The 26,568-nt window shown below is 45.3% G+C and overlaps 1 long non-coding RNA gene across 1 annotated transcript in view; it reads right to left on the reverse strand.

The window, feature by feature from the left end:
- The window catches only part of LOC118246390 (uncharacterized), a 76,170-nt gene that overhangs the window by 12,282 nt on the left and 37,320 nt on the right, over nt 1-26,568 (reverse strand). The gene's annotated exons all lie outside the window — the stretch shown is intronic.

The following is a 26,568-nucleotide window of genomic DNA, read 5'->3' on the forward strand; positions in this document are numbered from 1 at the left end:
TAGAAGTACTCCTTTATTCACTCTTTTATTCACACCCAGGGAGAAAATATCTTCTGTTGACAATAAATCCCAGCAAACACAAGAAGCCTCCTCTCTGCCATAACGTGCAAGCCTACAGGCATGAAGTAGGGTGCTCCCATAACAGGACACCCTCAGACCTCTGTATTTTAGGGGGATCAGCCACCCACTTTGTAGACAAGCTCTGCATTCAGGATATCTCTGCTGTTCCTGAAGGTCTGTGGCTGCTTCTGGGAAAGAGTAGAATTTCAAAAAATCATCTTTTAGGCCAGTGAATTATTATAGGTGATAATTTCCATCATTCTTTTTAAAGGGCCAGTGGCCCTTTGAGAATTTGAGTATATCTTGTTTTTGCTGTTTGGACTAGACAGACTACAACCATGCATTTGAAAAATAAATAACTTGTTAATACCCTGCTGGCTTTAAAAGAGACATTTTGGCATATGCATCTTCCCTTTGGGATTTTGATTTCTGAGATCTGAAACCCAAGTAGCAGGGGAGCCATCATTTGGCAGTAAGACAAAGTGTGGCACTGTGACATTTTCTGTTCAAGCAAATCCTTGCAAATGCACATTTTTTCTGAAGCGCAGGTAAAGGTTTAACAAAACTGTAGCTGGATGGACTAAGATTCTGAGAAATAAAGCCACTGGAAAGTGTGGCTCCATGAGTGAAATACCATTGCCGTAAGTGGACCTGAGCATCACCACAGGCCAGGATTATGAACCTGAGGGCTCAGCTCCCTGTTGTAACAGCAATATAAATGTACTGGATGAGTTTTCAATTTAAAGAGCAATAAACCTTTTGCCAGTCAACCCCAAAATATACCTAACCACTGACTCCTTACCCTTGCATATTGATGACTGATCTGTTGTGCTTCTTATCCTCATCATGTTCCTGTTTTGGCTGTTTTCTCTCTTGTTTTGTACGCTCAGACCTGTTAAACAATGCTATAGGACTTTTCCTCTCCAGTCTTAGTGCCATTTTGTACTACAGCACTCTAGTGCCACTTAATACTGTGACGAGAAATAACGCATCGACTGCAATGTATATTGCTCGTGTTCTTCTTCACTGCAACAATGAGTCATTATTCAGAGTATGTTTATGTAATATCATAAATACCAATCTCTGGTATTTATGCAGCATAGTATTTACTTGGGCAAGTTGCCACATGCACTAAAGAAGTAAACAAAGAGCCATTCTTTGGAGGGTTAAAAAAGTCTTAAAATGAATCCAATTTTCCTTCATAAGGCACTCCTTGTTATTTTACCTAAAGTGGCTCTTTAAGATATACAGTATGATAAAACACACAATTCCTGGGAGACGTAATTATGGTTCCTAAGAGACTGGTGAATAAACAATCAGGAAAAGAGTGTTTGTTTTCCCTAGGTTTTTCTTAGCTATTAATGAAAGGCATTAAAAAAATGGGGAGGAATGTGTTGGGTCGATAAATGGTAAGAAAAGTCGAGGAGCACACTTCACTGAACACACAGGGTTTCTGCCTTAAAAGCAGTACTATTTTATTGGATTGCAAATAATCCTATTTTGCAAATGTATTTGCGGTGGGTGTAAATACCACAGTGGACCCTTTGTTTGTTATATTTAATGTACTGCGTACATCAATGGCACGGTGCATGTTCTAAAGTAAAGAGCTTGCCTTGTCTCACATTACCTTTAAGCATTAACACAAACAACTTCCTTCAAATCAAGGTGACAAAATCTTCTGCATTGTACGATATGTTCTATCTGACACAAATTCCTCAGGAATGGCGGGGGGGCCCGCCTGGTACAGCACTGAGCCACTGCAAACGCCTTCCTAGCAAATCAGGGACACTGCAGCCAACCCTATGTATACGTGGCCACTGGAAACCTACAAGATGGCTAAAGCTAAGCTGAATCAACAGCTGAAGAAAACCTTTTTGCAACCTGCATGTATCAGAATGCAATTGAATCGGGGACAGTGTTTAATAGTATTGGTCCCCATAACGTCACTTTTTTTTAGGTCTATCACCTAAAAATAGAAGCTCCCAAAGTCGCTGGTCACTTCTCTACATCAGTTCCCTCCCCTGCAAATTAGACTGATGAAACCAAGTTATTCTATTAGATGGTATGAATTTTTAATTTGCTGTCATCTATAATATCTGAGCAAGTGATGGACTTTGGAGTACCCTTGCAGAAGCACAACTTCACACCGCAGGGCCCGAACAGGACCAGCACCTGCCACTGTGCGTTTTTAACCTCATGAATATAACAATCAGATCTGATTAGTTTACAAGAGACAAACGGAGACTTCACATTTCTCCTGTGGCAAGTAGGTGTCAGAGCAATAGGTCACACTGCTATAGTTAATATTCATTTATGATCCACTCACTTTTTTAAAAAATACAGCAAATTCATGGTAGTCTATTTTACTCTAGCAGATCTGAAGTAAATGTTGATGCTGTTAGCAGGCTGAGGAGCGCACAGCTCATGAGCTATGAGTTACTGCCTAAGTGATGGGAGATAAAATTTTGTCTTTTTCTCTATCCTTCATACACAGATTTGCAAAAATGGTTACAAGAGAGATGTATGCACAGGATGAATCTGGTCAAGCTAGTACTTGTTCCTGTCCTAAGGATTTATTGGAGAAGTGAATAAACATACTTGTTGTGGTAATTAACCCCATGTAAATCACAAATCCTGCCTTTATAGGGTTTTGTTTGTGCTGCTGTCATTAAGGGCTATTCAGTGTTTCCAAACTGAAGGCAGGCCTGAGGTAAAACCCCAGCAAGCAAAGTGGGAAGACATGCAAAACGAGGGATAAAGGAGTCCTTGGCAGGGGGACCCCATCAGGAAGCCATCCCCCTTGTCACTGGATCACTTCCTTGAGGGTCCAGAAAATAAAATACAACAGCAATAACAACCATCATGTCTGAGCATCTTTGGGCAGTCTCGGCTTGGTAACTACATTCTTGTTATCTAAAAAAAAAAATAGATTTACCTCCAGCCTCTCAATCCCCAGGCCCTGTTCGTGTGAGGCCCATTTCCCTTAGCCAGACAAACAGAGTTCAGGCTCTGGCCAGCCCAGAGCTGCCCCAGTGTGTGTGGCACGTGTGTGGCTCAGGATACCACAAGCTGATGAAGAACAAACTGCTCATGAAATGCTGGGTTAGCTGCTCCTCAGCCTCTGGATGGTCCCTTCCACAGTCTGTAGGAATCTTTTCATTGATTTCAACAGGCATTGGGTCAGGTTTAATACTCCCAGACCAGATACCTGAACAGACGGCAGTGTTATCTTATATCCTCCTTTGTTTGCTGGGCTGATCCTGCCTTGTTTCTTCTAGCAGTTAACACCACGAGTAAAGGAAGCCTCTTTCTAGTAGGAAACGCCTTCCTTCCTGTAAAAATCCCCTCAAATTAAATAGCAGCAGTGTGATGCCTTTGAAGAAAATCTGAACCGACGCTATAATGCTGAGTGGATACTTCAGTTCAGCAGGTTGCTAGACCTCTTGCTGACATCTGCTCTATCGAGCATGCAAATCATTAAGGTTCGGTAATAGCAACAAGGAATGAGACGTTTCCATACACACACTTCTGATCACTTCGGTAAGGAGTGGTCGATCAAAGATGCCTTTCAGTTCAAGGACACTTCTTTCTAGAGGAATTTTAATCAGTGAATAATCTGGAGCCACCCAGTTAGGAGCCTGCTGGAGAATTGGAAATATAGTTGGCTTTTCATAGGTCAATACTGCTTGTGAGATGACTACACTTTTCCTCTTGTGCTATGAACCCATCCTGTCTTCTGGCTACACTGGTGAAAAAATGATCACCCAACAAAGACAGCACAACACAGCAAAACTGAAAACACATTTAGCAATTTGCATACCTTGCATGCCATAGAACACCCCCAAATCCTGGTGGAAATGTGCATAATGTGCCAGACATCTTGAACCCAGGAACTCCCCTCCCCATAATCCCTCGGGACCGAAAAGTTTCTGATTGTACTCCAGCTTCCCCATAAAAGCTTCATTGTTACTGCAGCCCAGCCTTTACCAGGAGTCATGGCATTGGGCCACAGCCTCCAGGGACACTCTCAAGCTGCACAAAACAAGTTTTTCCAAACAGTTTAAGTATTTCCCAGCCCAGACTCTCACATTCTAGTTGTTTGTGCAGGGACAGTAACCCACCAAGCCCTGCCTAAAATACTGGTTGTTTAAACTCCACAGAGACATTTTTTACTAACATTCCTTACTGCTGTAACCTCTTGACCATTTTAAACTACTATTAACGGGCAGACTCCATAGGCCTAATGTCAAGGAGTCATCCCTGCTGCAAAAAAGCAGCAGTCAGACAATAGATACATAATTGCTGCTTCCTTCGGACCACTAGGTCAGCTAGAAATTTCTTGGTTCAACCGTACTTTGGAGCAGTCCTCGAGATACACATAGCGCCAACTCAACTGCTCTTAGTTGCGATACTGCTGTCTGATGAAAGGGGGAAAAGGGGCCAGGTGAGAGCTGAAGGGCCCAAGGGGAAGTGCCGTGCTCCAGGGGCACTGGAGGAGCTGTATCTGTTGGAGGGGCCTGGGCCACACGAGGGGCAGCAGTACCAGCGGCCGTCTCAGCGCTCAGCTCCCGCACTTGGTGCCCAGAGCACCCCGGGCAGGTCTCCAGGGAGGGCAGGTGGCCCAGCGCCTGTGCACAGATTTTACCCTCTCAATGATAAGCAAGGAAGTACTGCAGAGGGAAAAGGCCGTTGGAAAATCACTTGTTGTACTTAGGTTTCTTCCATGGGAGCAGGGGGGATCCTGGTATTTGTGTCAAGGGTGCAGGTATTTGATGGCAGCAGGGAGAAGCTGGGAAAAGAGGAATGGCACTGGGACACTTGGCAGCTGCCATGATTGCCTCTGAAGTTGTCTCTCATGCACTGCTCGTTTGCAAGGGGCTGCTCCATGAGAGTGGCACAGGCTCCCCAGCTCCTGCTAGCCTCTTCAATGTGCATTACATGAGCACCCAAAGATCATGATCTGGCTTGCAGGGAAGGGCTGGCAGCCTGAAACACACTGCCTTTGGGGATTTGGTGACAGCGGCCGCTTTCCACAGGGACAGCAGCAGCCTGTCCTGGCCCCACAGGAGCCACCAAGCTGCACACCCCCTCCCTGCAGGGCATCAGCTCCCCAGCCCCATTTAAACCAGCACCAGACCCCGGGTATCCCACACCTTCCCCTCTATTCTAGGCCTAATCGAGCTAATCAGGGCACTCCTTTGCTAAATTAGTACTAATTAATGAAATGCTAATTGAAAAAAGGGCTGACTGTAATTCATGGCTTCTGCTCATCATGGACTTCTCTCTCAGCACTCAGGAGGCACTGGTGTCTCTGCCTCGCACTGAGGAGGTCGGAGCAAATCAAAGGCACGGGCACAGGTCACCGGGATGCTCCAGCCACGCCGCCTCAGCTGCCCTGAGCCTCACATGGGAGGGAAACACCGCTTTGAGTCCCCTCTTACAGCCAAGGTATGTTTGGTGGTTTTTAGCACGGGGCCCTTCAGAAGGTAGCTTTTAGGTGGCTTGCTCTGCAAAGGCAATAAAGCAAACAGAACTGGAGCTCGAGAGGAATTTCTGGAGTGCTCAGCACTAGGCCTGGCCTGTGCCAGGAGCCCAGGCTGCCCTTAATGAGCTGCTGCAGGCTGGTGAGTGCCAAGTGGGCAAAGCCTTTTTGCAGGTGTCTAAACACACACTGCAGTTTGAGGGGGAAAAAGAGGCTTTAAAATGTGCTCATGAATTTAGTCAGGGGTGCCTGTGCCTAAGGGCCCTCAGTCCATCAACACTTTATCCCCTTGGACATTGGGTGGCTTTGGGCAGGGCTGAGGACAGTGTGGGCAGCCAGCTGCCCTCCCTGCTCACTGCCAAGCTTTCCACTTTGTGGCAGTGTCCTCTCCAACGAGGCAGCTTCAGCAAGCAAGCATGTAGCACAGCATCACCTAATACCTCGGTAAGGCCCTTTGGCTCAGTTTGGTCTAATTTGCTAGCACACACACCGTAATTACAGGGCTTGTGTTTAGGCATATCTGAAGAGTTCCTCGTACATGTAATAGGAGAGGCTAATTCATCTGGAGCCCATCAGGGAATAAAAGCCCTACACTATCCAGGGCCAACCCATACAGAGGCTGTTGCACAGGTGGGAAGAACCTTGAAAGCCATGGGAGATCTGTTGCGAATCCAACTTGACGTCTGGCAAGGTTCTGCTTTTGCACCTTACACTTGCTTCCCGGCATCCCTTATGGGTGCCTGCTGACAAGTTGGAAGCAGGGACACAGGCAAGCTCCCTCACAAGGGTGCCCAGTGTCACTCCAGCCCCCCTCTTCCTTGCTTGCCCCATCTAGGGACACCTTGGCAAGCTTGAAGGCCCCAGCCTGGAACAGATGGGCTCAGCCGCCAGGCCAGAGGGTGCTCCAGGGAGACAGTCGCCAGTCTGCCAGTGGGTGCACGATGCAAGGAAGGAGCCCTGGCTGCTTACTCAAGGCTTTTTGCCAGCATAACTACGTTGCTTAGAGGTGCACTACCTTTCTTTTTCCTGATCAGAGTAACTATGTCTGCAAAAATCTAAATAGAGACCAAGCCCAGGTGTGGGACTTGATCCTTTGCCTTGTGCGTGCCCAATGGCAACATCTTGTGTTGTCTAATAAGCTCTATCTCGCATCTCTCAGCGCACAGGTTGAGCCTTGGAAATGCTTCTTGGGTGTCATATAAACCCCTGGCCAGGTAATGCAGAGTGGGCAGCTTCTCCAGGCTCTTTGCTCTCCCTAAATGACATCTGCTGCAGTTCTGCACTGAAACTGTCCTTGCTCCAGACTCAGTGCCACTCTGCTTTTAAACACTGATCATCAGAGCTGGTTTACATGCTTTGAGATGCCAGCAAACCAACAAAGAACAGCTGACACAATTCACTGATGGAAAAAGCAGTGTGTGGCATTTTTTTGGACTAGAAATGTATCTCACAGTAATGAAACATTCTGATAGAATCGCTCTGAGCCTGTTCTCCGGACAGACCTGCACCTGATGGAGCAGGACTGTGGACCCGCACCGTGCAATTACAAGTTAGCAGGCTCTGGGGGTAACCGAGAGCCTGTGCAAGGTGCCAGGGACTCAGTACCCAGGGGGCTTGTTTTTGAACAAGCACTGTAATGGATCCTCTTTGCAATACAGTGAATTTCTGACCTTGAAGTGAGACTGTTGTGTGAGGGCACAAAGCAATGGTCCCAGCTCTGTGTGGTGGTTAGTCTTTGGGGAAATGGGAGGCTGGCAGTGTTACCAGGAGGGTTGGTGCCTCTCTCTGGATGCATTTATAGAGTTTCTGACAGTTGATTAAGACATTGAATGTATATGTTTCTCAAGAGAGACTTTTACTTTCTAGAGGACTGAAACATTTTGAGATCTCACAAGGAGTTACTGGCTCCAGCTGAAGACAAAACCATGCAGCTGCCTGGACCAGAATTCTTCTATGCGAGGATGGACATGGCTGCCACGTGCGGACCCTTCCAAGGCCTATCACTGTGCTCCCGACGGAAGATCCCAGCTCAGCATTGGCAGGAGCCCTTCCACTGAAGTGCTACAATTGCAACTACTCTACTAAAGCTACATTTGGCCTTTTATCTGACCTTCTTTGATCTTTTCCACAACCTCTGGCAGGTCTTCAGTGCATTCAGTTCTTTATATTAGAGCAATCAATCCCACATGCAACCAATTAGGTTTAGACATAGTTTGGTGACCATAATATTGTACAGACATTCTACCAAGTTTTCAACAAGAGAGGGTGGCTCCTACATGTCACTTTCTAGTGGGGAGCATGCTGACTTCAGTTCAGAAATATCCCAAGGAGAAAAACATATTCCAGAATTATACTCCGAGCCCAAATGTCCCACTTGTAGACAACATTCTGGCTTTGTGTACATATAATAGCAACCCAAACACTGTTCCTCCTCAGCATTCGCAGCACACAGGGCAAGAATCTCACTAGACCTGTGCGACCAGGTTTGTCATCCAATAACTTCATCACCTGCCACTGTCATTGCCTGTGACACACACCAAATATGTTTCGCTTATCAGAAGTGAAGAGGCAGCAGCACCCGTAAAGTCTTTTAGCTCCATTCGTTTTGCCTGAGCCCCCAGTGAGGGATGGGAATGCAGTCAGTATGGGTGGGTACCTGCCTTCGCTGCCTTTGCACTGGATACAGTTTGATCCTCATTGCTTCTCTCTCCCTTGCTTGCTGTACTGATGCATCACACTCTGGCCGATGCTTATCGTATTATCTGAAGCTGCTCCTTGGGAAATCTTCAGTTAGACACACATCTTCTCTCTGTTCATGGTGCGAATCTCCTGCTGATCTGCACTATTGACCCAGACAAAGATAAATGGGGTCTCATCCTGATCCTTTCCAAACATGTACTGCAAGTTTGCTGTAATGGACATAATACTTTACAGGAGTAACCATAAAAGATTGTTTGGCATAGGCTCCTGGAAGCAGGCTGGATACCTGGCCCAGATACGAGTTAATGCATGGGTTGTGGGGTTCCCTGACCAAATGAAAGACAGCAAGATGAGGCAAGATACTGGATAATTGAGGTGGGATGACAAACATCACAGTTGTTATTCACAGGAATGTACTTGCAACCTGGTTTCCCTGAGTAGGACAAGAGACTGCAGTCCCTGAGATCACCCCCATCAAGAAGCACATCCTTCTTATGCTATGAGTGCCCAGCACCTTGCAGCACCAAGCCTGCAGTTACCAATTAAAGCATGAAAATAAATCACAAAGAAAGACAGCATGGAATGAAAATTCAGGAAGCAGTTTATACTTGGAAATGGATGAAAAATGAAACTTGGTTCTGTTCAGATAACCCCGGAACAGCACAGGTCTTCCAAAATTCAGCACAGGCATTGAAAGCACATCACTAACATCTCTTTTGAGCCCTGGAATACAAACTATTGACACTGCTGTTTGTCAAAGGATCCTAGAATCTGTTCACCATGGACTTTGCCCCACTAGTGACTGAGTAGGAGCACGATTCTTCACGTGGGTCATTTCCTTTCAATGGAAGGAGTCAGTGTTGATGCTGATTAGTAGCTCATTTGCTTGCTCTGCTGCCAGGGAGAAGATTTCTTGTGTCAGGGGGCTTGGTGGCAGTAAGAGCAACTTCATGTCAGTTGTCCCACACCTGGAAAGCCCTCCTCAGAAAGTGTTTTCTCCTCTCTTCTTCCTGCTCACACCTTGACAAGGAGAAAGACCTCTGTGGGGAATCCCTGGTCCTCGCCATAGCACAAACACGTAATGAGAAGCACTGTAGACCACGGTTCTGGTGCTAGACTATTTGTAGAGTTTTTGCGTTACAGCTGTTGTGGAGCAAAACATCTGGATAACGTGGCAATAGAAACTCTAATGAAGTTCAGATGTAAAATTATTTAATGGAGTAGTTTTCCTTCAAAATTGTCTTTCTGTCAGAATCAAAATGCTTTGTGAAACATTACTTTTACCAAGATTTTTGGAGGAAAAAATGCCAACAATTTTTGGGAAAAAACAGATTTTTGATTTTATATAATATTTGCATTTTTAAAAGTTATAATGATTTAAATAAGCCAAAACTATTTATTTTTGTGGAATTTTCCTTTGTGGAGAATTTCAACATTTTGAGGTTTTGTTCTGAATTGGAATGAAAACAAATTTCAAAATCTCAAAATTGTCTGTGAAACACAATTTCCATTCTCTGGCCAGCTCAAGTTTCAGGCTAGAACATGTATAATAGGTCCCCTGCAGGGAACCCCCTTAGGGGAAAAAAGTCTCTGAATGAATTTACTGGTGCAAACATATAGTTTTTAGGATTTATCTATTTTTCCAAGTACACAACGGCGCTCTGAAAACTTCTCCAAGTCACTACAGAAGAAGCCTCCACAAGTTCCTGAAAAACTTACTTCTGAAAGGCATTGCTAACTTTGCCGTATTGATGGAGGCCATTTCCTGGTGGTGATATTAGTCATTCAGTTATAGTTGTCATTTATTTCCCATAGACCACAGAACTAATCTCACAGCTATTTTCTTGTCCAACAAAGGCTGGACTGCTTTGAATAGCTTTATATTACATTTTCAAGGTAGGTGCTATCTGTTCAGATTAAAATATTCAATAGAACAGAATTTTTCCTCTGGGATATCTAGATGGATTTAAATATTTACAGTCTTAGCAAATACTTCTGCCCCAAAATAAAATAAAAAATCAAACATTACAAACAATCAGACTTGCACCTGGATGTGCAAAGACCAAAAACCCACCGTAGGACAAATTAATTATTAGGGACGCTGATGGAGATCTACTGCAAGTGCTATTGTCATGGGAATTACTTTGGATTTACAGTGACATAAAAGAGATTTTTGGCCAGCCTGTTTACAGCAGCTTTATGTATCACAAAGGTAAGAAGAAACCAAATAAATTAATTAAAATAAAAAGTTAATCATGCACTCTATTAAACAAACAAACAAACCCCTGCGTATGATGTTTTTGTTTGCTGCCTTTTTCTAGTTGTGTTTTACTGCTGGGGAGTTTGTGTGCACTGCTCTTGGTGTGTGCATGACACGCCATCCTGCAGTATTCTGGAGAGTGTCTCTGCTCCTCCAGAAAGCAAAGGCTTTGTGTCAAGGTGAAAGCTGAACTAAACACACACTCTGCAGTCAAAGTTTGTTTATAACTCCTGACTCTGCTGGGTCAGTTATGCGGCAGTTTCACTAAACAAACAAGTAGAAAGCAGGTCAATGTCCAAATACTGGAGGGCAGCTTATTTAAATTGCAAGAATAGTTGTCAGAGGAGTAAAGTTGCAAGTGAAACACATCGTCTCTGCGATAAATAAAAGTGCACGAAAGGTGGTAGATCAAACTCACACCCAGGTATGGCTCTGGGCTGGCCTTTCACTACGATGCCTTTGACCAACTGTCTCAGCATAACACAGGAAGCTTTTGAGAGCACATTTGGCACTTGACGCATTTGTTGCAGAATCAGCAACATAAATCTTTCAATCCACTGTCTCGAGCTGCTATATTGTAAGGTGTGTGTTAAATCACCACAACAGGATTCATCCTCTGAAGGGCCAGAGAGGGGAAAACAAACCAAAATTGCATGGTAAATCTATCAAGGAATGACACAGAGGAGCCCAACTGGTTGGATCGGTACCATAGCTGTCCCTTTCCCATGCCTCTGTTCGACAAGGCATTTTCTGGCATTTCACCCTATTGTGTTGGCTGTTTATCTTGTATATACAAACCCTCTCCTTTGCTGAACTGCCCATGCCTCTCATACCCTTAAAGCAGTTCTCTTTAGAAACCCTGTGAGGTGCAGAAGTGCCATTCCCCATTTTATATAGGCAATTGAGGCCCAAAGTTAGAAAGGCTAACAGATTGCTAAAATGCAAGCAGCTCTGTCTCTAGTTGAGACTTCCCTCTGAATTTTCTTCTTGAAAGACTGAATGCTTGTCTAGATCCAGAGAACATTTCCAGCCACTCATCTTCCAAAATCCTGCATATCCCTTACTGAACATACACATATCAACATGAGCAATCAGTCATCTGATGCACATAAATTCATTAGGATGCACAGAAGTTCATAAATTTGTTATCAGCCACTATGATGTAACCACAGCCTTTTGACATAATACCCCCTCTTTCCTTCTGTGCTAGAAAGCATGTAAAAAACCTGCCCATCTGATTAGACACCTAATTCTAATTTTAAACAATCCCAATATAAATATATTCCCTCTTTGCCTTGTATTGTCCAAGAAATGTGTTAGCGTGTTTCCTGCTCAGAGGCTGACTTTGTGATGCCACTGTCACAGTGCCCCATCACACCACCACTGGGCAGATGTGCCAATGCCACGGCTTGGTCCAACTCTTTCACTTTAGAAAGGAGAAAGCACTGTTACTGTTGGACATGGAGAGGCAAGAGTCTCTCAAGAAGTCAGCTCCCTGCTGGGAAGGAACCTAATGTGGTTCTCATGTAATTTATAGTAATTCACTTGTTTTTTATCAGCAAATTCATTAACTAGAGTCTTGGTCACTTTCCTCAGTGAAAAATTTCAGTACAGCCATTTTAGAATCAGTCTTTAAATTTTTACGCACTTTTTAAGGCTCTTCTCTTTCCAGTATGCCTCTGCTCATGTGTTTGGAAAATTTCCCTTTAGATGTTATCAATTCTCTTTTATAGTTTTGCTCTCCATCAGTATTTCTGAGGGGGACTGGCAGCAGCACGCTGTGGTCTCGCTCTGCTCTGTCTGTAGCATGTACTGCCTTTGACAAGAGCAAATGTAAACCAGGGTCATCTACCCTTGAACACACCAAACTGAAACAACAATAAAGATTTACAAAATGAATGCAATCACGCAGATTTATTCTAAGGGAAGTGGGCAGAGAATTGGTCCCAGGAAGACTGCAATACAGGAATCCCTAGATTCCTAGACAAAACCTGTCTAAATGAGTTTGTGGTCAACACTTGAAACAAGCAATTGGCCCTCCCATCAGCTCTTACAACAGACCGATTATGGCAGAGCTCCATGTGGCTGGCACGGAAATCTCCTCCGCGGCTTCTGCTGGCAGCCTGACATGTGAAGGTGCGGTAACGCATTAACTGCGCACCGTGAGATAGAAACCACTGCTGCTTTGGATTTTACCTCAAATACCTTTTTTTCAACTCAGTATATAAACATGCTAGCAAATGGGCAGAATGGTTTAAAAAGCGGCAAGCATGATTCAAATGCTTAAAGGAGAAGAAAATATTGTTCGGCTGAGCAGAAGTGAGAGGGAGGCAGCTATCCAACTCGGAGGGACAAGGGATTTGTTCAGGGAGCCACAAAAATATTTGTCTAGAAGCCACAGAAGAAAATGAAGAAAAGTATGCTCTATAATTAATATCAAGACAATCTTGTATCACTAAGATCTAGCTGGGAAATATTTCCTTCAGGGAAGCTCTGGACTTTAAAATCTAGCAGAGATTTTCTAAAAGCTAAAGAATACATGCATAGAGTAATGAAAACAGTATTAGATTCCCATGCAGAAGGTATAAATGAAATAACAACAGCACTTTTACAGCAGCAAGAGTTATACAGGACTAAAACTCCAGTGAGAAAAATCTAAACTGCTGTCCCATAGACAGTCAGTCTCTGATCCATCCCCCGTCAGTGGGAAATAATGGGAGAAGTTAAGTGGGTCAGTATAAAAACAATAAGGAAGTGAAAGAAACAGAGGCAGAAAGTTCATCGCTTTCTGTTGTCCAGTTCCTTTTACAGTGTGATAGCTACACTATACAGCATATAGGTACAGTGAAAGAAAAGCCTACTGCAAACTTTTTTGCACCTTTCTAAGCAGATGAAGACAATTAGAAGCATTAACAAGTCTATTTTATTAGTAGTAGCAGCAGCAGCAGCAATGGTTGTTGTGTTACAGTAGCATTGAGAGTCACAAACTGTATGCCTGGGCCCACTGCACTCTGCATCCTACAAGTACACAGTAACAGAAGGAAGAGTTTAAAACTTTGATCTTATTTGTTTGTAAAATTTTGATTTGATTTAAAATTTGTTCTGTTCCAGCAAAGATTTATTTGTGTGCTTTCTTTACCACTGTGAGGAACGTGACTAGTCACAATGTGGAAAGCAAAGCACATGCAGGATGAGAATCAGAAACAAGCAAGAAAGAGAGGGGAGAAGCAGAATATTAGCATCCCTGAAGACTTTATTTTCCTTTGCCTCTTTGTACTGTGAAGTTTTATTTAATGCCAAGACCCTCTGCACTCAGAAAACATGGGTGAAGACCCAGAGAAGGCTTAGATTGCCTTAAAACTTCAGAGATTTAAAAATGGCAACACAGTTTGGCATCTGGTTTCTGAGCTTTGCAGTGCATTTGGATAACATTTTCAGGCTTTTCCCTGCAACTGGAAGAATTAGAAATTTATTGTTAAAAAAAAAAAAAAAAGAAAGAAAGAAAATTGAGTCATGTGATCGTGTGCTTCCAGGAGCCGAGACTTGAAGAAAAAGCCCACCCCAGACTCACAATAAAATCATGAGAATTGAAAACACCAGACTTAAGAAGCTCATCCAAGATTTCTGCTGTGCATATGGAAACCAGGGTGTTGTCAGGACTAGTTAGCTAATGTTATAAAGCACTCAGAAGAAAAACGTTAGTTATTATTTAGGAGGAAACCAAAGTGTAAAGTGTTTTACATATAAATCTGCCCTTTAGAAGGGCAACATTAAAAACGCAAGATTGAGCTCCGGATTACTGAAGGGTAATAAAGAGGTTTTAAACACAGCCATAACTCATTCTGCATGAAAATGACTCAGCAGTGCCTTGACCAAGCTGAAAACAGGACCTCTGGAAGTGATTAGGAGTGGACTGTCTCCCATCACGCCTCCCCACCTCATCTTCTTCTTGGGCTGGTAGATGGGCGCAGCAGCCCAGGGAGAGGAGCAAGCCCAGAGCCGAGCAGGGAGACCGCGGCTCTGTGCCCCACTGCCTGCCTGTGACCCCAGAGCAGGGCAAAGGGTGGTGACACAGCTCTGCTGGCTCTGGCAGGTAACGCCATGAAAAAAGCAGATCGTGCTGTAGTGTAGAAGTCCTTGTGTCTACATCACAATGATTCCAGGGGCTTCCAACCAGCTCTAGCCTGGCGGTGTGGAATAACTAGCACAAGTCTGCCTGATGCACTCCTGGAGCGCCTCTGCCCGCCTGGTTTCAGGCAGAGCAATCCAGTTGAGGCCATCTTGCTGTGCAGCAGAATCAGGGGAGGGGGAGCAATGGCGAGATTTACTTCAGAAGTGACTCCTGAGCCGAACTAACCCACTGCCGCAGGCTCACCCACCGCTCCGTGTAACAGATGTAGGGAACGCTGGGTCTGAGGGCGGAACTGAGACTTCTGAAAAATATATTTTAGGCCAAGTGTTTTCAACTGTATCCATTTGTGGGTCCAAAAAATATTGCTAAGGGGGTGAGGACTCCTTTAAAGCAAACGCAAGCCTGCTGACACAGGGTTTGCTTTTCCTTTGCACCTTTTGCAGGCTCTCCAGAAGTCCTTCCCTTCCCCAGACATCCATAGCTGAGGATCACTGCTTTCAGTCTTTTGGACCAGATCTGTGAGTGGCAGAGCTCTGTTTGGTTTGGTGGCACTAGAATAATTCACACATGTTGAAACCTTCATTTCCTGCCTTTAGCTGCTTTGGAGCCGGACCTGTCTTCCACTGCACTTAGCTGCTTGCAACCCAGCAGTCCATTCCTCCTTCAGGTACAAGGCAAAGGGAGTCCCATTGCTTTGTTAGGAGAGAACTTAAAACAAACAAGCCGCCACAAACTGCAGTTCATGTATATGGTTATGATTTTAAATTGCAAACAGGAGGCTACTTGGCTTTGCATGGTAAGCATTGTCTGGCAGCGGATGGGCTCCTCTGATCTCCCTGAGCCTTGGATTGCTGCTGTGAGATTGTGTCACAACTAGTCATTAATTATTTCATCAAAAGCTTATTTTTCTCATTTCCTCATCATTATTTCCACCTAGTTTCTTATAAATTGAATCCAGTTATTGGCATGGCTTGTTTCTCCCAAGCAGAAAAAAATACTGACCTTAGAAAAAATGTACTGTTGATATATGTAGTTCACGTGCGTATGTATGCACACACCAGGCAAGAAATTACTGTATATGTGTATAAATATTGCTCAGGGCCTCTTTGTCCTCCCACTTACTCTGGAAGCAGGTTCCTCTTTTTCCTACCTGTTAATAGGTAGAAATAGAGTCTTCCTCTGGGAAAAAGCAGAAAGAGGGTGAGTGCAGCTACCAGGAAAAAAATGGGAGATCTACCAAGTGCCATCACCTCCTCAGGAGATATTTATTTTTAAATGTGCCACTGTATTCTTGGACAAATGAGACCCCTCCTGGGGTAATGGCAGCCCTGATAGACAAAACAGCATAGCTCTGGCACTATTTATGGGAGATAATTACAGCCTCAAGAGAGTCATGAAGACCAAACCCAAAGAAGCAGGGGAGGAGTGAGGCAGCCAGAACATCCAGAGCTGGAGCTCGGCAAGCTCTCCTGTCACCAGCCGCCAAGATGCTACAGAGAGGAACGACCAGATCCACCGACCCCTCCTCGCCCCCTGAGAATAAAGGCAGCCTCACAAGTACATTGCGTTTGACAGCCCGAAGCGTGGAGGCTACCAGGCTGCAGTGGGCTGGAGGTGAAGGGATTGCCCCAGGAGAGGCTCTCCAGGCAGCCCAGCAGCCCGACAGCCCTGTCGTTAAGCCGGGACAGCAACAAAAGCTGTTGGACAGCAAGTTGCCACTGCCACCCTTCTGGAGCCTGGGGCAGGAGACGGGAACACTAGCAGCGATCTGCTGCTAAGAGTCATCTTGGTGAAGAGCCCAGCTGTTTTTGGGAAACACGGAGTCTTCTCCTCACAATATGTTCAGTATGCAGTGTGCAAAGAATTGAGGAATGTCAGCAAGGTCCCTTCTGTGCCTGACTCAGCAATGGCGCCGCGATAAGCGCGGTTTGCCCTGCAGCTTGTGCTAAAGACCGCGGGATTTACCACAAGGACTCCAACTCTTTCACAACACAAGAGGCACAAGAACATGACAGCAGCCACACTGGGCCAGGCCAAAGGTCCAGCTAGCTCCTGTCTCCAATAGTGGCAAAAGCAAAATGCCTGGGGAAAAGTATGAGCACAGGGTAAGCACATACAGCATTTCCCCTGAGAGCTCTCCAGCCCCCAGCCATCTCCAGCTTAGGAATTTCTGGAACCAAGTATGGTTTTGTTGTACTTAGAGCCCTGTAAACTGCTCTGAGTTGCATCCTTCAACAGTCCTTGCATTTCGCCAAGTTGTCGTTCTCTCTTAAGACTTATTCTTTCTGGTAGCTTATTTATTTGCCCTCCCGATAGCTGGACGTATGCCTGTCTACACCATTCATCTGAATTTTCCACTCTTGGTCTTATGTGCTCCTCTCTTCCCCATCCCTCAAACTTCACTCCACCTGCCTAAACCTCAAGCCACCTACTGGGCCTGCCCGTCACTTGAAAGTTGGCTCTTTCATGCTACAAAATTTTGCTAGACCTTTCAGTCCCACACTACACTACACGTATTGTCCCGGGTCTCCTCACCTGCGCCAGTTCTTTCTGACCCTTCGTTTTTGCAGTTCTCTGTCCAGGACTGGTGCCCTTCTTTGAGGTTTACCAGTGGTTCCTCCAAAATCTCTCAGAATTTTATGAGAAGTGATAAACTAATTTTTGGTGCTGTCACCTTGTGTAACCAACGTTAGGCCATGAAGTGTGTGACACTACTGAACTACGTGGACCAAATGCCCATCTGATTTCTGGAAAGTGTGCAAAAGACAAAAACCTTAGGTCTTTCCGGAAATCCCCATGCAATCTTTTTTGGCTCCTGAGAAGGACTCATTAAACTGTCTGTGAGCCCTCATTGGCAAAGACCTCGATCTGAGAGGACGCTGCAAGGAGAGGCCCAGTTTTAGTAATTCAGCACTGACGGTGCAGAGACAAGTCCCTGAGATCTGCACCATGTGGCTCATTCCCAGAAGCAGCAAGTCATTCTCAGTGCTACGACAGTCAGGGGAGGAGTCCGTGTAAGAGATCACAGCTGTCCCTTTTGGGAAGGCGGTGTCCATACTTCATCCTGGACTTCCCCAGTGATGAATCACATCTCCAAGAAAGCTGTTCCCATGAGTGCAGTGGGTTCAAAGAACAGCTCTTGCACCCATGGCAATGAGTCAAGTCTCTGCTCGCTATGCTTTCTGTTGGATTGTCCTCAACGCGGACAAGCAGACCCCACTGCTGCTCTGACAGGGGAACAAAAGCAGTGGAGCTTCCTTACCAAATCAAAGGAAAGCTATTCCTCCCACGTCTCATTCATGGTGGAAAACGAGGAAGTCAGGGAATACTGTTTTTCTTATTTTCTCCTTACCAGTAATCAGAGTCAAGGACAGAGCCTTATGTAGTCTGGGCAAAAATTTTTGTTCTCTACATTCTGCACAGATATTCGTTATACAAAGTTAATTCCTTGTCTGGCTACTAATTCTAAAGATTAAAGTCCTTTTCTCGTAGAAATGGTACACTCTGGGCAGCGTTCTTGTAAGCACCTCTATATTCCCCTGTGCTGATCCTAAGGAATAGAGATCATGTCTACACATCTGTGGGGAGCGTGTTTCAATGCCCATCAACCGCCGGCTTCTCACAGCCACTAAGTGTGTGTGTTTCAAGTGGCAGTCTCATAAGCTCCTGGGTGCTGCCCTGCCAGAAGATATCTTCATTTAGGAAAGCAAACAGGGAGGCAAGCTTCATCTTGCTTCACGTGCAAAGAAAAGAAAGGATGCAGAAAAGAGTGTAGCTTAACCACTGGATGCTTGTCGTGATGACTTGGCACAGCATCCATCACAGCCCTTCTGCAGTGTCAAACGTCTGCTCACCTCTGCAAATGGCACTGGGAGAATCTGCACGTATTCTAACGACACAGCTCACCACAACTTCATAAGCTATCCCAAGCAGATGACCAGCTGAAAACTCATCCAAGGCTGGAATGAGCTCCTCCACCAGAAGGAGCACACAAAGCACAGAGGAAAGCTATTATCAACATAAACAAGTGTCTTATTTTTGGCTTTGCCAGTTGTTGCCCATTTGTGTCTGCTGTGAAGTCATTGTCCTGCAACTAACAGCAGGCACATTGCATGCATGACATTATCAAAGCAGAAGGAGATGTTGTCATGCTCCACTGGAATTAGAAGTGTTGCCAGGAAGAGAAAAGAATATTTTAAAATATCACGTTGCTACATCCCCATGTATCTACAGAACAGGACAGTGTTTTAGGATGCTTATTTAACATCACTATCAGTGTATAAACAAAAGGAGATGATTTTATAGCTAAGGTTTACCTGTGTAAAAAAATGGAAGAAAAAAGAATACTTGAAGTCCAGCTAATGAACATGCAAATCAGCCATTGGTTGAAAAAGTTTCACTGAGTTCGAAATGTTATTACTATATTTACTTTCACATAAACTTTCTTCTACCTATCCTTTTAAATCATTCGTGTTCAAAATGAAATGCAGGATTTTTAATACTTGCTCTGTAAAGACTGGGAGTTCTTAGGGGCAGGGCCCATATTTTTTTCTACAACATCTAACACAACAAGGTTGTATCCTGGCTAATAGCCAGGACATCTGTTCCCATATAAATATTAATGCTATACCTCAGCATGCACCCTCTGATAGTTGTCAGGGCCATAATTCACAACACACATCTCACCAAGAGATTTTCCTGCACAACACTCCAAAGCCCTAACAAGCTTTGAGCAGATGACAAAACAGCCTGGCAAGCTGGCAGTGACAGCAGAAATGGACATTTCTGCAGCAAACCCAGAGATTTATACAACGTCTTCAGGAACAACGATACATTATGAGAACACTGCGCATCTGCATAATTGCACTCTACATGATGCCATCTACTTCGTACAGCCCACTGTGCTGGAATATGTGCACTGATCACCTCCGGTATGCTGGGCTCCATTTAAACCACATTAGCACTAATCGCTGCTTCTTCTCCCACTTTGATGCAGGATTAAGCACCAGGAGGAACATACAAGTGCTCTGCCATCCCCCCATGCACACGCGTCCTGCTCACAGCAGACCTGAGACTCAGCATGACACAGGTTATGTCCTTATGGGGTAACGTCATTATACACAGTGTCTGGGTTTCATTATCAAGAATGTGGCTGGTTTAATGGTAATGGGTCCATGCAAGAGCTTTATATAGAAACATTCCCACCCCTGAACCAGCCTAGCTCAGATGAGCTGTTGTTTCAGTGCACTTATGCCAGAAACCTGTCTCAAAATCTCCTTTGCTCACAGACCCTTTTTTACAGTTGCTCACTCTACTGCTGTTCCAATAAAATGTACTTTGGACACTCCTGAGCTCCATCTTAGAGCTCTCAGCTGCCACTGAAGAACAAATGTGACAGCAATGGAAGTGCCTCTGCCACATTTTGATTGCAAAGCTTGAGCACAGCAAGGCGTGAGCTAAAGGAGCCCATGGGTGCCCCACTCTCACAGCACGTGCCACCCTGTGGGGCTATTTAACGGGCACCTCCACAGCCTTGCTCTGCTTTGGCACCACTCATACTGAACTGAGCTCTGAGCATTTCACATTAAGGAGAAACAGGGTGTCTCCTTCCTTCTCGCATGTGTGTCTTGTGGACCTAAATGGCAGCCCCACATGAGATGGTGGGGAGGGTAAAGGAGATGTAAAGTAGTGAAAAGTTAGAGTTCCTCTAGGAAGTACACAGAAACCAGAAAACCAAAGGGACCTCACTGTGCCAGTGCAGTTTCTGAGATAACTCATTTGAAAGCAAAAGGGGAATAATATGTTTAAACTGAGGCAGAATTACACAATTAGGAGGGACTGGGATACTACCCAGTTGACAGAGTCAGCGATAGAAGAGAGCCTTAGCCATGCATCAAGAGAGGAACTGGACACATTTTTGGAAATGGAGCAAACTGAGGCATAAAGCCACTGGCCAAGGTTAAATGAGCTGGAAAAGAAAGTGATTTATATGTCCTGGGCTGATAAGGGCAGGTCTTGCTGGGCTTTCAGGGCAGACTTTCCCCATTTGTTACTGTTCCTGCATTACTTGCGTGTTCAGTCCATATTGATGAGATTAAATGTAATGACTTTGGAAGTGTGAAGTCATGACTGCTTTGAAACCCTCAATCAATGGGACAAATCCAGATCGCCTTTCCTGAAGCCAGCAGGGAAAGGTTGGACTTAAACCAGTTTGGCAAAAATCGGTATTCAGCCTTTGATAACATAAGACAGTATTGCTTAGCTTAAGCAAAGGTAGCAGATTTGGGCTCTTGAGAATACATTGCTCATATCAGAGAAGGGGTATTCTTTCCCCACCATTAAATATTTTTCTGATGCAATATTCAGTGGCAACCGAACTACATATGGGCTGAAAACCAAGCTGAGGTTTTACAGCTCCCATTGGTTCAGCATCTCTGAAAAGTCATACGCACATTCTCAATGGGGACATAAAGAAGCAGCATCCTGGAGATGAGACCTGGCTGAAGTCTAAACGTGTCTGTTCAAGCACGTGTATCATGTCCACTGCCACCACCTACTACGTGGAAATTGAAATCCTTGAAACAAGGGGAGGGAGGAGGTGTATGGGGGGTGTCTTCCCTCTAGACTCAGCAATGAGAATGAGAAGTTACATCAGTCTTTCTCAGAAGCTAATCTGTGGCTTTCAGGCCAACAAGGTTTGTTGCCAATGACAATTTGATTTCTGCATCAGCAGGTCACAGAGATCAGGTAGGGGCAGAGGGAGTGCTTGTATCAGCCCAATGAGACAAGGCTGAGCTCTGCCCACTATCTCCTTCCCCTTTGGTTGGCGTCTCCCTGTTCCGAGTTTGGGGGTGGGAGGGAAGTTACCCTTTGAAAAACAAAACTCAGATACGCTCAAAGGCCTGGACACCACTCCTGGCTGGCAGCCGTGATGCTTCCTGGACAGTTGGGTGGTTCTGTAAAGTCAGGAGACAAAAAGACTGTGTAACACACAGGTTGTTTACTAAAGGCTAGACTGATGAGATAGTGTCTGTGATACCTGTGCTAACAATACAGCATTGATCTCCTTGCTGCCACTGCGGGGCACAGCAGCGCAGGATCTGGCCTCTTGCCTCCTGGATTGCTGTCCTGATGCACAGGGGTCTAAGGACGGATGGCACTGCAGTAAAGGCTGCTCGACAGTCCCCGGGGAGGTGTGTGCCACTGGGGTGCCCTGCAGAGGAGCAGTCGGCCTTGCTTTGGGGGAGTGGTGTGGGCTCACCTCGCATGCTGGCCTGGGTGAAAGACCTCTCTGCCAGGCGGGCGGCTCTGCAAACGCCAGCTGAAATGGATGCTGGAGCTATTTTGCCAGAAGTCAGTGTCAGACTAGGTGCAAAATGTGGTGTAGGATGTGAAATCTGCATCCTGGCCCATAGAGTCAAAAAGAGAAGACAGGTAAGAGCTGCAAAGGATGAATCTCGTATCATCAGCCCAGGAGCCTGGCTATGCTGGAAGCACACTAGGACTGGACATGCAGCTACAGCTCCTGTGTCGCTCTGAGGCAGCCTAAGGACAGCTTAGCCATCAGACTTGCATGGAATAATCTTTCCCAGCCTCTCCCCAGAGCCTGAGAAGGTTTGGCCTGATTCATCTTGATTTGGTTTTGGACGAAACCCAGAAGGTATGAAGGTTTCAGCACAAGATGGTTGGGACCAGAGTTTCTTGAACAACCCTAAAGCCAAGTTGATAAAGAAACTTTTACAACACAGTCCCCATTTTACAAATGAAGCAAGAGATATGAGGAGATAGCAGATTAAAGAAGATAAGCCTTCTGCTGTTCTCCATCAGTCCATGATACTGATCATACCAAGCTCAAGGCTTTAGCTTAAGGCACTCAGACACTGCAGGGTTGAAGCCTAAGATAAAGTGTGTGGGGAAACATCATGAACTGAATATAGATCTCCTGGTTGTGGCCACAATTCCTGAATGATAAACACAACTTCCCTCCCAATGAAACACTGAGCACATAATAACAGCCTTAAATAAAACTGTTACAATAAAACACTGTTAAATAAAACAGCTTGCAATCTGGGATTGTGACTGGAGAAAGGAAAGCAACGACTCGCAGCATCCTGAAGGCACACCAATAGGTAATGGCTGAAGGAATCTCACATGCAGACTAAGAAGCAAAAATTGCTACCACCACCCCACGCTTAGACTCTGATGCCAATGATGTAGCATTATAACTGCATTCCCTGTATATGCTAGCAACCTGGAAATGAGTCTTCCCCCTCAAGTGCAGAATTGCTGCATGACTCCCCCTGCAATGGGCTGACAGCAGGGCTCAGGCAGTGGTAGGAGAGCACATATCATTGCTGCAATCTGTAATCAAGGTCTGTGGTGCTCAGGACTTCAGTAAACAAGATTTTCTCATGTTTACAGTGCAGTTGAGAGATAAGCAGGAGTTCCAGACACTAGAAGTTCATGATCTGCTCCTCTCCTATCATCCAGACATAGCTATTTCCCTCAGTATGCTCTGAGGAAGCAAGGAGTACAACTTCCTGGGGACTTATGGCTGGGCTCAGGCATCCGGGATGACAATTGGGGTACACCTCTCTCGCACATCAGCCCTCGACGGTAATGACAGCAAGGGCACAGCAGGCTGAGCCACCTGGCTCGGCAGTCTGCAGTGCAGAAACAGCTATAGCAGCTGAGGGAAGTGGAGACCTGACCTTCACTGCTACAACCTGCCTTTTCTCCCTTGTCATGTCCCTTTGAATCCCATCTAGGTTCTCTAACAATCACATCTACAAATGACAAAGTGTCTCATCAGTTTAAAATTGGAGGCTCTCCATATAACCTCTGACCTCTGCATTCTTACCTACTTCCCAGGGAAGACATTCTCCATTATTTTCATAGGCCACCCGATCATCTCAAACTACATAAACATCTCCTTGCTTTCCTCACTTGGCTGGATTTTTAATATTCTAAACCCTTAATTGTCTTTCTCAGGTAAAACCATGCTGTTTCTGAGCAGTCTGTTTCAGTGAATGACTGCTGCAGTGAGTCCCTGATCGATTCCTCTTATCTTCAAAATCTGACACATGCGAATGCTCCAGCCATGCAAGGCGTTGGCTGTGCTCCCAGCTGGGGAGGCCTGTAGCACCTGGCTGAAGAAATTCTGCACTTCCTGACTTGTTCTTTCCATACATCTTGGAAAAACACCTCTCCATAATAAGGAGCATTTCCCGCTCTATCTTAAAACAAAACCAACCAGAAGCAGACACAAAGTGGCTTCTGGCCAGGACTTCCCTCAAAACATCTGCTCTGCAGCTCAGTCAGGCTCTGTGCCCTATGAAACCAGACTTTAATGAAGAAGGAAAGGAAGAGGAAGTAAAATCACCTGTGGCTTTGCTTCTGAAGAACTGGATGGTTGCATTAGGCTTGGTTCAGCCTGGCTTTGAACACAGGTGTTAACTAAAGAAAACGTGTTGCTTTTCTGAGCTGTAGCCTGGAGATTTAGGGCAAGGAATGCATGGCCTGATAGGAAGGAGTCTATTACAAGCAAGTCAAGTAAGTCCATGCAGTATGCAATTCCCTTTTAGTTACTACATTTTGAATTTATACACTGTTATGCAGCATAAACATGTTATTGGCCATCATTATTCCTACAGGTACAGCTGAATAATACCGTAACTTACGTGAACTTGAAAATGTCAAGAATTAAAACACTTAAGATACTAACTGCCAAGCATTTCAGAAATGACTCCGTTTCACTAAATCTTAGCACTAAAATCTCTTATATCACCTAAAGAACAGATCTCTTTTTGTTTTTAACATTTACTGTGTTGTCTGCTTGGCTACCAGCTGCTGCTATCTGACTGCTGTGGTTGGTAACTGTAAATGTGGGGGGCCATTTTGAAACCAAAAGAGATTAAAGACAAGAAGAGGAAGTCCAACAACTTGAAGATGCTATCATCAATCCACAGCTGGCCGGGAACAGGAAGCAAGCGGAGATGGCATACATAACATACAGCCTCTATGGCAGAAAGACAAACAAAAATTAAAAGCTGTAGAAATGGTAGAGGTTATTTCTGAGTAACTACTGCTCTGGGCTGGTCATCTGTGAATGAGAAGCACACACTTAGAGCCTGGTGCAGCCCATATACAGTTTAGCTGACAGCACAAATGCTTTCATAGCCAGTTTATAAAGGGAGAAGGGCAATGTGTGAAATGGAGTGTAACAAACTGCAAGGGAAACTGAGGATTGGATTAATTTCCATGAGTGTCAGAGCTTTGTATGGACCATGGTGGAAGGGCATTCAGGTCCTGAATGTTTTCATCGCCAGTTTAATTACAGCAGATGAAATACAAAACAAGACAAGGCTGCTCATACATAGCTTGCAGGGAAAATAACGTTATCATCACCTCAGGATCCTGCGTGCAATGGAAAAGCTGCCATTAGGAGAAAGGCCATTTCAGGCCAACCATGAAAGAGCCAGATGTGGGAAGGCACAGCAGTCCCTGAGAGCCAGCCTGGAAAGGAGGGCGTGCTGGGTACTCTGAACCACAAGAGCAGCAGTTTGGGCAGAGATGCTTTGCTCCCTCCCAGCACTCAGCCCAAGGTGAGGGCTCTGCTCAGGATCCACAGGAGTGCATTTGCTGGTGCGTTGTGTCTGCTCATGGCGGCAGGTTGGCAGGATTTACCTGCGGCCTCCCCTGCACATAGACCATGGCGCAGTGGTGGTACCAGCAAGCCAAAGCCATCTCTGCAGCAGCTGCATGAAGAAAAGGGACCACAAAGAGTCTACAATATGTTTCACCACCTTGTGGACCTGTGAGGCCAATGTAAGCAAGGAGAGCTCTCAAGCCGGGGAGAAGCAGAGCACTCAGGCTAGTGCCAGGCACAGGGCAGCGAGAGGAAAGCGCTGCACCCTGACTTGCAGCCAGTGGAGTTTGGCCAGCTCCAAGTATCCGACCCACAGCTCATTAAACACTTCACAGTGCAGTCTGAATCTTTTCTTTAAGTTTTGTTAATGCCATGAAGTAAATTGTACCTGTAATATATTTGTATGTGTAGCTTGCATCAGATTGGATTAAGGTACAGAAAGTTTTTTAAACACAAAGGTGCCCATTGTAGGAGTGCTGTCATTAATGACACTGCACTCATTTGGAGCAGAGGTCAGCCACAGCCTACCGAGCGTCACTGTAGAGAACTCAAAGTGGGCACATTCAGCCTAAGCACTAATACCCAATATCTCTACCAGTGAGGTAATTATGATAATCCCTTAATTACTGGCACTGGGAGAGTTTGAGGAAAACCTGCCTGGCAAACAAGCTCACCCTATGAAAACAGAAGTTCAGAGGCCAGAGGAAAGCTGAAAATATTCAAGTGAGTAAACTGAGAATGGGGAAAGTTATAAAATCAGTGAGAGTAAAAGATAATCAAAGGGGGAGATATGTAGAAGAAAAACCAGAATCCACATTCTAAAGATTACTTTCTTGTCTTCACTGCTTGCTTCCCACAGCTCTTTCTGGCAGAAATACAGGATCTATTGTACAGGCTTTGCCGAGGTCCCTCAGTACCCCAGCTCTTCTTCTTCTGAGCATTACACTTCATGGAAGAGCAAGCACAGGAGAGCCGGGACATGGAAAAGTGCAGGGAGGATGCCCCAAAACTTCTGCTAGCTGAATTACAGCCTCTTGCTGTAACCACTGGCTCCTACTGCTTTCTGCACAGCAAACTCACAGCATGCAGCAGGCACTGCGCTGTCCCGACTGGCGTTAGGTGCTAACAGGAAGCCCAGAAAGACTAGATAAAAACTGAAAGGAAACGAACACCGCCAGATGTAATGAATTTCACCAAGGACTAGACTGTGCCTGAACAGTCTGCCCCAAGCGAGGCGCTGTGCGTGGCTGGGCTGCCTCAAAAGCAGAGTGGGGCGAGCGCTGACT

The sequence above is a fragment of the Cygnus atratus genome, chromosome 12, assembly GCF_013377495.2.
Source record: "Cygnus atratus isolate AKBS03 ecotype Queensland, Australia chromosome 12, CAtr_DNAZoo_HiC_assembly, whole genome shotgun sequence".
Classification (NCBI taxonomy): domain Eukaryota; kingdom Metazoa; phylum Chordata; class Aves; order Anseriformes; family Anatidae; genus Cygnus; species Cygnus atratus.